We start from the raw sequence: 14,299 nt of genomic DNA, 5'->3' as shown, positions 1-14,299 counted from the left end.
CGTGCCATAGGAGGTGGGTGGGGCAGGTGGCAGAGAAGGAGTGCCAGGGAGGTTGGGGGTGGGGTGGGTGTGGCGTGGGTGCAGACACACCCAGCCCTGAGTCACCAGGCAAGGTCATTTGATTCCAAACAATTGGTTTATTGATCATTACAGAATGTCTCTCTAATGCTTCCTGTTCCCTTCTCTCTCCCTTCCCCTTTTCTCAACCATGATTCCCCTGTCCCTGCCCCTTTCCCTCTCTCAGTACATCAGAATCAGGTTTATCATCACTCATGTGTGTCATGGATTTCTTTGTGGCAGCAGTACAGTGCAATACATTGCATTACTTTCCAAAATCTCTCCTTTCTGAGGCTGTGCCCTGGACTCCCCTTCTATAAGAAACATCCTCTTCACATCCACTCTATCCAGGCCTTTCAATACTCAGTAGGTTTCAATGAGATACCCCCTTGTTCACCGGTGAATACAGGCCCAGAGCCTGCAAACACTCCTCATATGTTAATCCTTTCATTCCTGGAATCACTCTTGTGAACCTCCTCTGCACCCTCTCAAATGCCAGTACATCTTTTCTTAAAAAAGGAACCCAAAACTGCTCACAATATTCCATGTGTGGTCTGACCAATGCCTTAAAGTAAAGCAAAGGCATCCGTTAGTCTTGCGAGACCATGGATCTGCGCCTGGAAAGTCTTCACGGTATGGAAGACCGGCAGTTGCCCGTGCTGCAAGTCTCCCCTCTCCACGATACCAGTGTTGTCCAAGGAAAGGGCATTAGGACCCATACAGCTTGGCACCAGTGTCGTCGCAGAGCAATGTGTGATTAAGTGCCTTGCTCAAGGACGCAACACGTTCCCTCGGCTGGGGCTCCAACTCACAACCTTCAGGTCGCTAGCGCTAGCCCAATGCCTTAACCACTTGGTCACGTGTCCACATACCTTTGCCTTATAAAGCTAAAAATTACATCCTTGCTTTTGTATTCTAGTCCTCCCAAAATGAATGCTAACATTTCATTTGTCTTCCTCACCACAGACTCAATTTGCAAGTTACCCTTTCGGGAATTGTACAAGAGGAATTCCAAGCCCCACTGCACCTCTGATTTTTGAACTTTCTCACCATTTAGAAAATAGTCCATGACATTATTGCTTCTGCCAAAGTGCATGACCATAACTTCCCTACACTGAATTCGATCTGCTACCTCTGAGCCTGTTTTCTCAATCTGTCTGTCCTTCTGCAGACACCCCTCTTCCCCAAGACTGCCGAACCTTCCAACTATCTTCGTATTGTCCACAGACTTGGCTACAAAGCCATCATTCGTTCATCCAAATCATTGACATACAACATGAAAAGAAGAGGTCCCAAAACTGACCCCTGTGGCACACCGTTAGTCACCAGCGTCCAACCAGACAAGGCCTCTGTGACGAGAGTCCTTGTTGAGGATGGCTTGGACCCAAATCCTGGAGTGTCTGAAGTAAGGATCGAGACACAGTATCAAACTGGATTGAGAACTGAGCATAAAACAAACACTAGACAAAATCACCAGTAGGCTTGCAACTGAGCACCAAACCTCAGTTCAGGTGTTCTTTAGCTATTCAATTCTTGGCATCCAATTAGCGGGACCCTCCTGAACCCTTAAAGGGGCCACGGCAGCTGCCCATACTTCAGAGAGTTAGATGGTCTACATCCCGGAAGCTGGTGCGGTTGGAAGTGTCTCATGACAGGACCTACTCCCCTACGGCCAACTCCTGATGGCCCTGGCTGCTTGGAGAGGCAGTGATGGTAGTCGTGGATGAGGGCTGGATCTAAGATGTCTCTTCCAGGCATGCAGCACCCCTCCTTGGGCCTGAATCCTTTCCAGTCCATGAGATACTGCCGAAAGCCCCAAACAGTACGTGTGTCCAAAAGTCTTCTCACCATGAAGTCCTGTTCCCCCATTGATAAATCCAGGTGGCAGTGAGGCTGATGGTGGTGGGGCTAAGGAATGGTGCAGACAGATTTTAATTTAGAGATGTGGAAGGTGGGATTGATCTTTAGGGTCTTGGGGAGCTGCAAGGTGTAAGCCACCGGACTTACCTTCCTCAGAACTTTGAAGGGTCCAGTGAACTTGGGTGTCAACTTTCTTGACGCCATCCCGAGAGACAAATCATGAGAGGACAGCAAGTCTGTTGCCCAGGCTGCAAAGTGGGTCACTGTCTTCTCCTTCAGTTCACCTTGGTCCCTGCCCATTGGGTAGAGGCCAGCAAAATCTCTCTTGCAATAATCCACTTCTGCTTTCAGTCTTGGATGAGATCTTCAGCTGCAGGGACACCACCCTTGACCTCCTATTCCAGAAAGAGAGGATGAGGATAACCAAACTGGCACTTGAACAATGTGCTGAATGTTGTAGGTGTTGTGGGCAACCTCTGCCCACATCTAATGGTCGCACCACTTTGGTCTTTCTGAGCCCAGGCATCTCAGGGTACATTCCAATTCTTGGTTCATCTGTTCTACCTGGCCGTTGGATTATGGATGAAATCCAGTGGAAATACTTGCTGTTGCCCCTATCAGCTTACAGAACACCTTCCAGAAATGTGATGCAAATGTGGACCACGACCTGAGATAATTTCCATCAGGAATCCATGGATCCTGAAGATCTGGTCCTGGACAATTTCGGCTGTCTCTGCCACTGATAGTAGCTTCTCCAAGGCAAAGAACTTGCAGGCTTTCGAAAATCGATCAACAATTACCAAGATGACACTTGGATAGTGGGAGGCACGTGACAAAGTCCATGGAGACGTGCGCCCATGGCCTTTCCAGAACAGGTAGGGGGTGGAGGAGCCCTTGAGGTCAGATACAGGGCTCCCTGTTCCGAGTGCACATCTTGCATGCCTGCAGGTACTGCCAAACCTCTTTCATCATTCCAGGACACCAATACCACCTCTTGATAAACTCGAGGGTCCTGGCAATCTCTGGGTGAATGGTTATTCTTGACGAGTTGAGTATTTGGGACCAGATGGAACTTGGGATGAACAGCTGACCGAGAGGAACATTCTTAGGAATCTCCCCTTGTGTTTGAGCCCTGCGAACAAGAGCATCGATTCCCCAATAAATTGGCTCTGCCAACTTGGCATGGGGCAAAATGGTGGTAGGCTGCTTCTCTCGTTCTGGTGCGTTAAACTGACAGGACAAAGCATCTGGTTTCTGGTTCTTTGACCCCGGTCACTAGGTCAGGATGAAGTCAAAGCTGTTAAAGAACAAAGATCACCTAGCCTGCCTGGGATTCAGCCCCTTGACATCCTGAATGTGAGCCAGGTTCTTGTGGTCTGTCCAAACGATAAAAGTGTTCTTGGACCCCTCTAGCTAATGATGCCATTCTCCCAAAGCTAACTTAGCTTCAAGAAGCTCCCGATTCCTGAGGTCACAGTTCCTCTCTGCTGGGGATTGTCACCTGGAGAAGAATGCACACGGATGCAGTTTACAGACTGAAGGTGATCGGTGAGACAACACTGCACACACTCCGATGTCTGACGTGTCCACCTCCATGACGAAGGGAAGGTCCGGGTAAGGAGAAACCAAGATAGGAGCTGATGTGAACTGTCATCTAAGCTCTGCAAAAGCAGCCTCTGCTTCAATAGTCCAGAGAAAAATTAGCACTATCAGTGTCGCTGCCACTGAGCTGAAGTTCCTGATGAATTTCCAGTAGAAGTTTGCAAACCCCAGGAATCACCTGACTTGTTTGATACTGGATGGTGGTGGCCAGTCTCTGACTGCCTGGATCTTGACATTCTTGACATTCCCATTGGAGATGATAAAACCAAAAGTGAAACAGTCATGTGAAACTGAGATTTCTCCAACTTTACATAAATACCCTCTTTAAAATGTCCCTGATGTGAGCGATGTGCTTCTCCATGGACTTTAAGAGGATTAGGATATCATCCAAGTAGACAAAGGCAAACTTATGGAGAGTATTCTAGAGCAGGTCATTTATAAAGGCCTGAGAAACTGTTGGAGTGTTTGCAAGGCTGAAGTGCATAACCAGGTACTCCTAGTTCCCCATCGGTGTATTGAATGCAGTCTTCCTCTCATCGCCTTTCCTTATACGGAGCAGATTGTAGGCACTCCATAGGGCTACCTTTGTGAATATTCTCGCTCTTTGAGAGATCTCGAAGGCCGTCTCGAAGGGTAACAACTCTTGTCTGTTATGCGGTTTAACCCCCCCATAATCAATGCATGGCCTTAGGTTCCCACCTTTCGTCTGTACAAAGAAGAAGCCTGCATTGTCAGGTGAGGTGGTGGGCCAAGGGAATCCCATGTCAACAGCCTCCTTTATGTACTCTTCTATTCTACTTCTCTCTGGGCCTGAAAGGATGTACAATACACAAGCGTGTACCGTGGGGGACAAGTACCAGGCCTATAGCACAGTCATAGGGTCGGAGCGGTGGAAGAGTCTAGCTCTTTCCTTTGCTGAAGGGAAATGGAACATATTTCAAACAGTTTGGGTGTTGCTATCTCCTCCTGACCTTACTTCGAGGACGACTTCTGAGGCTTCTTAGGCGACAGAGGTGATTCGACAGACCCCAGAGTCCCCTCCCTAGGTTCACAAACCTCATTTGTAGAACCAGTGGCCAAATCAGAGTCAAAATCCCCGTTTGTATCTTCAGGCGACGGCAGCGAGACGTTACAGGTGCTCCTTGAACCCCTCCTCCCCAAGCAATAGGCTTCAAGGATCGGTGTAGAGGAATCTTTCCTTTCCTCAACACCTGGCGACTGGGTTCTTTAGGCTTAGCTGAGTTTTCCAGACTGCTCGGACATCTCCTGGGCCTTCTCTTAAACTAGAGATCCCCTCCTTCTAGTTCCCATGCGGTCCCGACTGGACGGTATCAGCACTCACACTGTCCTGTTGGCCAGAACTGGCTTGTCCATCCTTGAGTGCAGGACTAGTCTGCAGAAGGCCTCAGGTTACCTCACCCTGAAGGCTGCCCCTTTACTGGTCGTCGAGCATGGGGGAGTCTGGGTGTTGGAACACCATGCCATAAACAAGCCCTCTTACAATGACAGGACCAAGCGATGATATTCCCTTCCTTCCAGTTCACATAAGGGTTATGCTGGATCAGCCAAGGATGCCCAAGAATCAGGGGTATGAGTGGAGAGTCAATAATGTAGAAACTAATGTCTTCCACACGATCCCCTATACTCATCTCCAAAACCACTGTCTGTTGCTGGATTTGCCCGGAGCCTAGCGGGCGGCCAACCAAGACAGTTGCGGGAATGGACTGACTCAACTCCTGCAGCGACGGGCGGTTCCTAAATCCAGAAAATGATTGTCAATTAGCAGGACCGTCCTGAACTGTTGAAGGGGCTGGCCAGCTATCCCTACTCCAGAGAGTTAGAATGTCTAAATCCCGGAAGATGGCGAGGTTGGGAGCGTCTCGTAACAGGACCCCCATCCCTTACGGCTGACCCCTGACGGCCCTGGCTGCTTAGGGAGCCAGTGATGCTAGTCGTGGATGAAAGCTGGATCCTAGATGTCTCTTTTAGGCGCCTGACACCTCCCCTTGGGTCCAAGTCCTTCCTAGTCCTCGAGGAATTGCCGAACACCCCAAGCAGTACATGTGTTCAAAAGACTTCTCACCATGAAGACCTGTTCCCCCTTGATAAACCTGGGTAGCAGCAGGGCTGATGGTGGTGGGCTTTCACCTGCCACAGGTTCTTATACCCGGTGAACTCCGCCATCAGCATGAAGCCACAGTCAGTGGGATTGGGAATAAGGGTTCCTGCCATCACTGTCCTCCTGACTCTTGACAGTCTTAGCAGTACTCCCGACGGTTGCCCACAGGAGATCTGCTTCCTCGCAGTAAAGCAGTGACCTTGACCTCTGGGACCTCTCATTAGTGGAGAGTCTAGTGCAGCCGACCTGTGTGGGCTCGACAGGACCTTGAGCAGGAGATGGGCTGGTCGTGGTCTGAGGTTGGGGAGCAGAACTGCGATGCATTAGGACCAGGCTCAGACCAGCTCCCCTCGACCTCCTGAAGTGGTTACACTTTTGCCCTGCCAGATGATTAACGAGACAGATGGCCTGTTCGGTCAGAACCTTTAAGTTCTCTGCTGACTCTCCCAAGGTGAAGGCATCCTTCAGTTCATCTTGGAGTCTGTGGCAGTATAGAGTGGTCAAGGCCTTCCCATTCTGACCAATCCCTTGAGCCAGTAGTTGGGAGCTTACTATCCCAAGATACACAATCTATTAAAAGGACAGACTGGTAGGCAGGAGAGGCGGAGTGGCTCTGCTGGTAAGAAAATGAAATCAAATCTTTAGAAAGAAATAACGTAGATCAGAAAATGTAGAATCCTTTTGGCTAGAGTTAAGAAACAGCAAGGGTAAAAAGACCCTGATGGGAGTTATATACAGGCCTCTGAACAGTAGCCAGGATGTGGGCTACAAGTTACAGCAGGAGATACATAGAGAAAAGCACGTCAAAAAGGCAATGTTATGTTAGTCATGCAGATGGATAGGGAAAATCAAGTTGATGCTGGATACCAAGAAAGAGAATACGTGGAATGCCTTTTCAAATGGACTTTTGAAGCTGCTTGTGGTTACGTCCACTAGGGGATAAGCAATTCTGGATTGGGCAGTGATCATAATAAGATAGAATTCACCCTGCAGTTTGAGAAGGAGAAGCTAAAGTTAGATGTATCAAGAGTAATGGGAATTACAGAGGTATGAGAGAAGTACTGGCCAAAGTTGATTGGAAAGGGACACTAGTAGAGATGATGGAAGAGTAGCAATGTCTGGAATTTCTGGAAGCAATTTGGAAGGTGCAGGATAGATATATCCCGAGGAAGAGCAAGTATTCTTAAGGAAGGATGATGCAAGTGTGTCTAAGAAACAAAGTCAAAACCAATATAAAAGCAAAATAGATGGCATAAAATACAGCAAAAATTAATTGGAAGTAAGAGGATTGGGAGAATTTTAAAAACCAACTGAAGGCAACTAAAAAAAGCATAAGGAGGCAAAAGATGAAATATGAAAGTAGGCTAGCCAATAATATCAAACATGATACCAAATGATTTTTTTCAGACATACAAAGAGTAAAGGAGAGACAACTGTAGAGTTTGGAATGTTGGATAATGACGCTGGAGAGATAGTAACGGGGGACAAGGAGATGGTAGGTGAACTGGACATGTGTTTCGCATAGTCTTCATTGCGAAAGACACTCATGGTATGCCGGAGGTTTGAGATTGTCAAGGGGCAGAAGTGAGTGTAGTTGCTATTAAGAGGGAGGTGGCCTCACTTTGACGACTCTTTATCTGTTATTTCATGCTCGCTATTTATTTATATCTGCATTTGTTACAGTTTGTTGCTCATCCTGTTTACAGCTACTGTTCTATAGATTTGCTAAGTATGCCTACAGGAAGAAAACTCTTAGGTGCTGACATGCATGTACTCCAATAATAAATTTTACTTTGAACTTTGAAGATGAGAGGGAAGCAGAAGGAAGGAAATTATAGTTCAGTTGTCCTGATGTCAGTGGTTGGGAAGATGTTGGAGTCGATTTTTAAGGATGTGGTTTTGGGGTACTTGAAAGTATGTGATAAAATAGGCCAAAGTCAGCATGGTTTCCTTGAGGGGAAACCTTGCCTGACAAATCTGTTGGAATTATTTGAAGAAATACAAGCGGCATAGCCAAAGGAGAATTGGTAGATGTTGTGTGCTTGGATTTTCACACATGAGGCTACTAAAAAAGAGTACAGTATTACAGAAAAGTTTCTATCATGGTTAAAGATGATCGGTAGGAGGTAAAGAGAGAGAATAAAGGGATCCTTTTTGGATTGGCTGCCGGTGACTAGTGGTATTCCACAGGGGTCTTTTTACATTATATGTCAACGATTTGAATGATAGAATTGATGACTTTGTGGCCAAGTTTGCGGATGATATGAAGATAAGTGGAGGGGCAAGTAGTGTTAAGGAAACAGAGTGGCTGCAAGAAGGACTTAGATAAATTAGGAGAAAGGGCAAAAAGATGGCATTTGGAATAAAGTGTTGGGAAATGTATAATCATGCGCTTTGGTAAAAGGAATAAAAGCATAGGCTATTTTCTAAGTGGGGAGAAAAACCAAAAATCCGAGGTCAGAGGGATTTGGGAATTGACTTGCATGAGTCCATGAAGATTAATTTTCAGGTTGAATCGATGGTGAGGAAGGCAAATGCAATGTTAGCATTTATTTCAAAAGAACTAGAATTCATCCTGATATAATCCTGAGGCTGTATAAAGCAGTGATGAGGCGTCACTTAGAGTATTGTGAGTAGTTTTGTGTCCCTTATTTAAGAAAGGATGTGCTGACATTGGAGAGGCTTCAAAGGAGGTTCGCAAAAATGATTCTGGGAATGAAAGAGTTATCATATGAGGAGTGATTGATGACTCCGGGCCTGTACTCACTAGAACTTGGAAGAATGAGTGTGAGCTCATGAAACCATTCAAACGTTGAAAGGCCTAGATAGTGTGGATGTCAAGAGGATGTTTCCTTTGCTGGGGCACTCTAGGACAAGTAGGCGCATCCTCGAAATCAAGGGATGTCAATTTAGAACAGAGATGAGCAGGAATTTCTTTAGCCAGAGGGGTGAATCTGTGGAATTCATTGCCACAGACAGCAGTGGAGGCCAGGACACTGGTTGCACATGTTCTTGACTAGTCAGGGCACGAACAGTTACGGGAAGAAGGAAGGCGAATGGGGTTGACAGGGAAATGGATTGGCTATGATGAAATAGCTGAGCAGACTCAATGGGCTGAATGGCCTAATTCTGATCCAATGTTTAATGGTTTTATGGTCTTTGGGATGTATCCATTCTGTGACTTCTGAATTGCTCCCAGAAACTCCAGCCATTGCAGTTCTGCTATCAACCCTGCTAATATTCCCTTCCAATCAATTTTGGCCGGCTCCTCTCTCATGCCTCTGTAATTCCATTTACTCTACTGTAGTACTGATACATTCGATTTTAACTTCTCCTTCTCAAATTACAGGATGAATTCTACTGTATCATGCTCACAATATCCTAAGGGTTCCTTTACCTTCAGTTTCCTAATCAAGTCTGGGTCATAACATAACATCCAATCCAGAATTGCCACTTGCCTTAGCTGTTCTAAAATGCCATCTCATAGGCATACTACCAATTCCCTTTCTTGGGATCCAGCACCAACCAGATTTTCCTAATCTACAAACGTACTTGCATATTGAAATCCCCTATGATTATTGCAACATTGCTATTTTTACATGCCTTTTCAATCTTCCATTGCAATTTATAGCCCACAATCTGACTACTGTTTGGAAGCCTGTATGCAATTCCTATCATGGTCTTTTTACCTTTGCAGTTTCTTAATTCTACCCACTCGGATTCTACATCTTCAGATCCTGTACAATGTCCTCCTAAGGATTTAATTCCATTTTAAACCAACAGAGCTACCCCGCCCTCTCTGCCTACCTGCCTATCCTTTCAATACAATCCTTATTAAAAGGGGCCCAACTAATGGATTATAGGAGTAAGTAAAAATCATATTCAATTTAAGAGAAGTTTTATTATGCTGCCAGGAAATGCGGCAATCCGAAGACTTAGAGCTCAGCTAAGGTTCACAAATAAAAAGGTATTATAAGAGTGAAACAAAAAAAAATAGTATGAGGTTATATAGGTATGTAAGAAGGAAGACTAAGATGCAAATGAGTGAATTTACAAGGAACTGATTGTAGACTTCAGTTGAAGGAAACCAGAGGTTCATGAGTCATTCCTCATCGGAGGATCTGAGGTGAAGAGGGTTAGCAACTTTAAGTTCCTGGATGTTTCTATTTCGGAGGATCTGTCCTGAACCCAGAAGTTAGATGCAAATGTGAAAAAAACATTGCCGAGCCTTTGTTTCCTTAGGTGTCTGCAGAGATTTGGCATGGCATTTAAAACTTTGACAAACTTCTATAGATGTATAGTGGAGAGTGTATTGACTGGCTGCATCATGGCCTGGTATAGAAACACCAATGCCCTTGGATTGAAATTCCTACAAAATGTAGTGGATTCAGCCAAGCATCCATCATCAGAGATCCCCACCACCCAGACCATTCTCTCTTCTTGCTGCTGCCATCAGGTAGAAGGTACAAGAGTCTCACCAGGTCCAAGAACAGTTACTACCCCACAACCATCAGGCTCTCGAACAAAAGAGGATAGCTGCACTCATTTGCTCATCTATTGAGATGTTCCCACCAACCATTTATTCCACTTTAAGTACTCTTGTTATCTCATGTTCTTGATATTTATTGCTATTTATTTATATTTGCATTTGCACAGTTTGTTGTCTCCTGCACTCTGGTCGATCTTTATTGATCCTGTTATAGTTACTATTCTACAGTTTTATTGTGTATTCCCACAAGAAAATGAATCTCAGGGTTGTATATGGTGACATATATGTACTTTGATAACAAAATTTACTTTGAACTTCTGAACTTTGTATTTACAATGAGGAATAAAAAGAAATGGCCCAGGAATTACATCAGTACTTTGTTTTGGTCTTCCTGGAAAACACAGAACCTTCCAGAAATATTGAAGAACCTAAATGAGAAAGGGTAAAAAGTTAGTACCAATAGAAAATATTTATGGCAGATAGTAAAAACCTGATGATTTGCTTCCCAGAATTTTTAAAGAGCTGACTTTAATGGTTGAGGTATTATCTTCCCAAACTCATTTCATTTTGAAATGGTTCCTGCAGATTCCTTGTAGCATTGATAACAGCAGTTGGGAAAATGATGGAATCTAGAATAAGGGATGGAATACTTGAAACTATGGAACTGGGCCGTCTGGCCTAACACTTTCATGCCAACTTAAAAAGTAATATAGTGATCAATCAAATTTAACATAAGCACGGAAGTGTAATGTTTGATTTACCTTGAGAAGTTCTTTGAGGATGTATGTAGTAAGTGAGTCACAGAATCATAAAACCAAAACAAGCCCTGTTGCCCCTGTAGTTCATGCTGAACTGCTGTTCTGCTTAGTGCCACCAACCTGGATCTGGACCATAGCCCTCCATACACACCCATCCATGTACCTATCCAAGCTTCTCTTAAATGTTGAAATTGAGCTTACATCTGCTGGCAGCTCATTCCACACTCTCACCTCCCACTAAGTTAGGAAGTTTCCCTTAAACATTTCACCTTTCATCCTTAACCCGTAATCTTTAGTTCTAGACATGAGGAAATCTGCAGATGCTGGAAATTCAAGCAACACACACAAAAATTGTTGGTGGAACGCAGCAGGCCAGGCAGCATCTATAGGAAGAGGTACAGTCGATGTTTCGGGCCAGGACCCTTTGTCAGGACTAACTGAAAGAAGAGATAGTAAGAGATTTGAAAGTAGGAGGGGGAGGGGGAGATCCAAAATGATAGGAGAAGACAGGAGGGAAGGGCCCCATCCCATGATCCTCTCCCTTCTCCAGTCTGGTATCTCTTTTGCCAATCAACTTTCCAACTCTTTGATCCACCCCTCCCCTCCCGTCTTCTCCCAGAGAATGTGAGGGGAAGCTTGCGAATGTGATATAGATTTTCAGAAGGTTTTTGGTCAGGATTGGACACAAAAAGGTCGGTGAACAAGGTGATGCATTGCTTTTCTGAGCAAAGCTGACTTTGCACTTCAGGACAGGAGGGTTAAACACAGACACGCAACACAAGGCGTTCTGCAGATCCTGGAAATCCAGAGCAACACACACAAAATTCTTGAGGAACTCAGCAGGCCAGGCAGCCTCTATGGAAATGAGAAACCGGTCAACATTTTGGGCTGAGACCCTTCTTCAGGAGTGCAAAAAAGGGGAATGACACTAGAATAAAATGGTGGGGAGGGGTAGGACGACAAGCTGGAAGGTGATAATGAAGCCAGATGGGTGGGAAAGGTAATGGGCTGGAGAAGAAGGAATCTGGTAGGAGAGGAGGGTGGACCACGGGAGAAAGGGAAGAAGAAGGGGCACCAGGGTGAGGTGATAGGCAGGTGAGAAGAGGTATGGGGCCAGAGTGGGGAATAGAAGAAGAGGGAAGGGGAAAGGGAAATGAACAAAAGAGAAAAAAATTACCAGAAGAGAAATTGATGTTCATGCTACCAGATTGGAGGCTACCTAGATGGAATACGAGGCATTGCTCCTTTGCCTTGAGGCGCGAATTGACACAAACACGTATTTTTTTAATTGGCTTGCATGCAATTAACTTCATGAAAGGAAACCTGAATCAAATGGAGAAAAGTCTTGCCTTACCAGATGGAGCAAATTTGCACCACTTTCATTCGTCGCCATCTCTGTTGACATTGATTTATTCTTCGATAAAGAAAAAGGTCAAACTCCAGCAAGAATGATTCAAAGCTCAGCACTAAAACATTTAACTCTGTCGGCCTCGCATTCAACCCAGTTTTCAATATCTCTACAATTTTATAAAGTGTACCTCAAATTCCCTGCAGGCATTAAAATGCCTTCCTCCTTAGGCCCACCAGTTTATAAAAATCAGTATGGAATCTGCTGAAGACTATTGACATTTCTGCCAAATGTACCCAGCAAGTCAACCACAGGACATGAAGTGAATCTCCTAACCACTAAACTCTTTAGGCCACCAGCCCTCAACACATCCTTTTAATGTCACTAAGCCACTGCCACAGGCAATGTGCTAAAGCTGTTTGAAGTAAAGTGTTTTTTTGACAGCCACAAAGCTGACAGCTAATGAAAGTTAAGCATTCAGCAGGAAGTGTTTGATATCTACACCAGTTATCACAGCCCAAAACACCATAACAGAAAGAGCTGAGTATTTTATACAGCTCCATATTTTCACCAGGCTTCTTTGTGTCCCAAATTCACACACATTTATCTTATCCTAATATGACTCAGCATCTCATCTAAAACTTTGACAAACTTCTATAGGTGTGTGGTGGAGAGTGTATTGACTGGCTGCATCACAGCCTGGTATGGCAACTCCAAATCCTGCAAAAAGTTGTGGATACGGCCCAGTCCATCACGGGTAAAGCCCTCCCCACCATTGTGCACATCTACATGAAACGCTGTCACAGCAAAGCTGCATCTATCAGCAGGGACCCGCACCACACAGGACATGGTCTCTTCTCACTGCTGCCATCAGAAAGAAGATACAGGAACCTCAGGGCTCACACCACCATGTTCAGGAACAGTTGTTACCCCACAACCATCAGGCTCTTGAACCAAAGGGGATAACTTCACTTAACTTCACTTGTGTGATCTTTGAAATGTTCCCACAACCAATGGACTCACATTCAAGGACCACCCCTTGTTCTCAATATTTATTGTTATTATTTGTTTCTTTTTTTGTATTTGCACAGTTCTGCACTCAAGATGTCTAGTCTTTTATTGATTCTGTTATGGTTATTATTCTATAGATTTATTAAGTATGCCCTCAAGAAAATGAATCTCAGGGTTGTATATGGTGACTTATATATACTTTGAACTTTGAACTTCAAAAAGAGGCTGTTCTGCCATTAGATCCATACTAGCTCCTGAGGCAGCATTTTCATTACTTCCCTTTTCCTTTTGGTTATATTTCCTTGTACTCTTGTAACTTACTCTCTCTCATACATGCCAATCAACTTGCCTTTGATTTTTTTTTAGGCATTTTCTGACATTGAGAATTAACTTACATTGATCCATAGAGAAGTACAGCATGAAAACAGGCCCTTCAGCCCAACTGCTCCATGCTGCCTACAGCATCCTCTCTGCTAGTTCCAGTTGCCCCGGTTCAGCCCATAAGCCTCCAACCTTTCCCCTCCAAATGCCTCCTACAGGACGCAAGTGCACCCGCCTTGACCACTTCCTCTGTCAGCTCGCTTCAGATATTCGCTACCCTCTGTTTGTCAGCCCTCTCATCTTGGACTCCCCCAACCCTGTGGAGAAGCCGGGCGGTGGCGTAGTGGCAGGTGCACGGGTGAGTGGTCCCAGATTCAAATACAGCTGGCTCCTTGCATGCTTTCCATCCACATGGGCTGAACACTGAGCTAGCAACACGACGTCATAAAAAACAGACCAATGGCCAAAAACAAATGGCGTGGTTTGCAACATGATGCACCTCAAGGTGTGAATAGGAACCCTGCGGAAAAGACTATGACTGTTCATCTCATCCATACTCTTATGATTTTATAAGTTTCTGCAAGGTCACCACTTAGTACTCCTAAGCTCCTATTTGCTGAAAATGTTATCTTGTATCTTACTTATTTGCACCGTTGCCTCAAGAGGAGAAGTTTAGAACGACAATCCAACGTAACCCTGATATCAAGTTGCAATGCTGGAAGTGCTCTGGTGTG

Source organism: Mobula birostris, chromosome 30 (genome assembly GCF_030028105.1).
Source record: "Mobula birostris isolate sMobBir1 chromosome 30, sMobBir1.hap1, whole genome shotgun sequence".
NCBI classification, from domain to species: domain Eukaryota; kingdom Metazoa; phylum Chordata; class Chondrichthyes; order Myliobatiformes; family Myliobatidae; genus Mobula; species Mobula birostris.
This window is presented reverse-complemented; position numbering follows the sequence as displayed.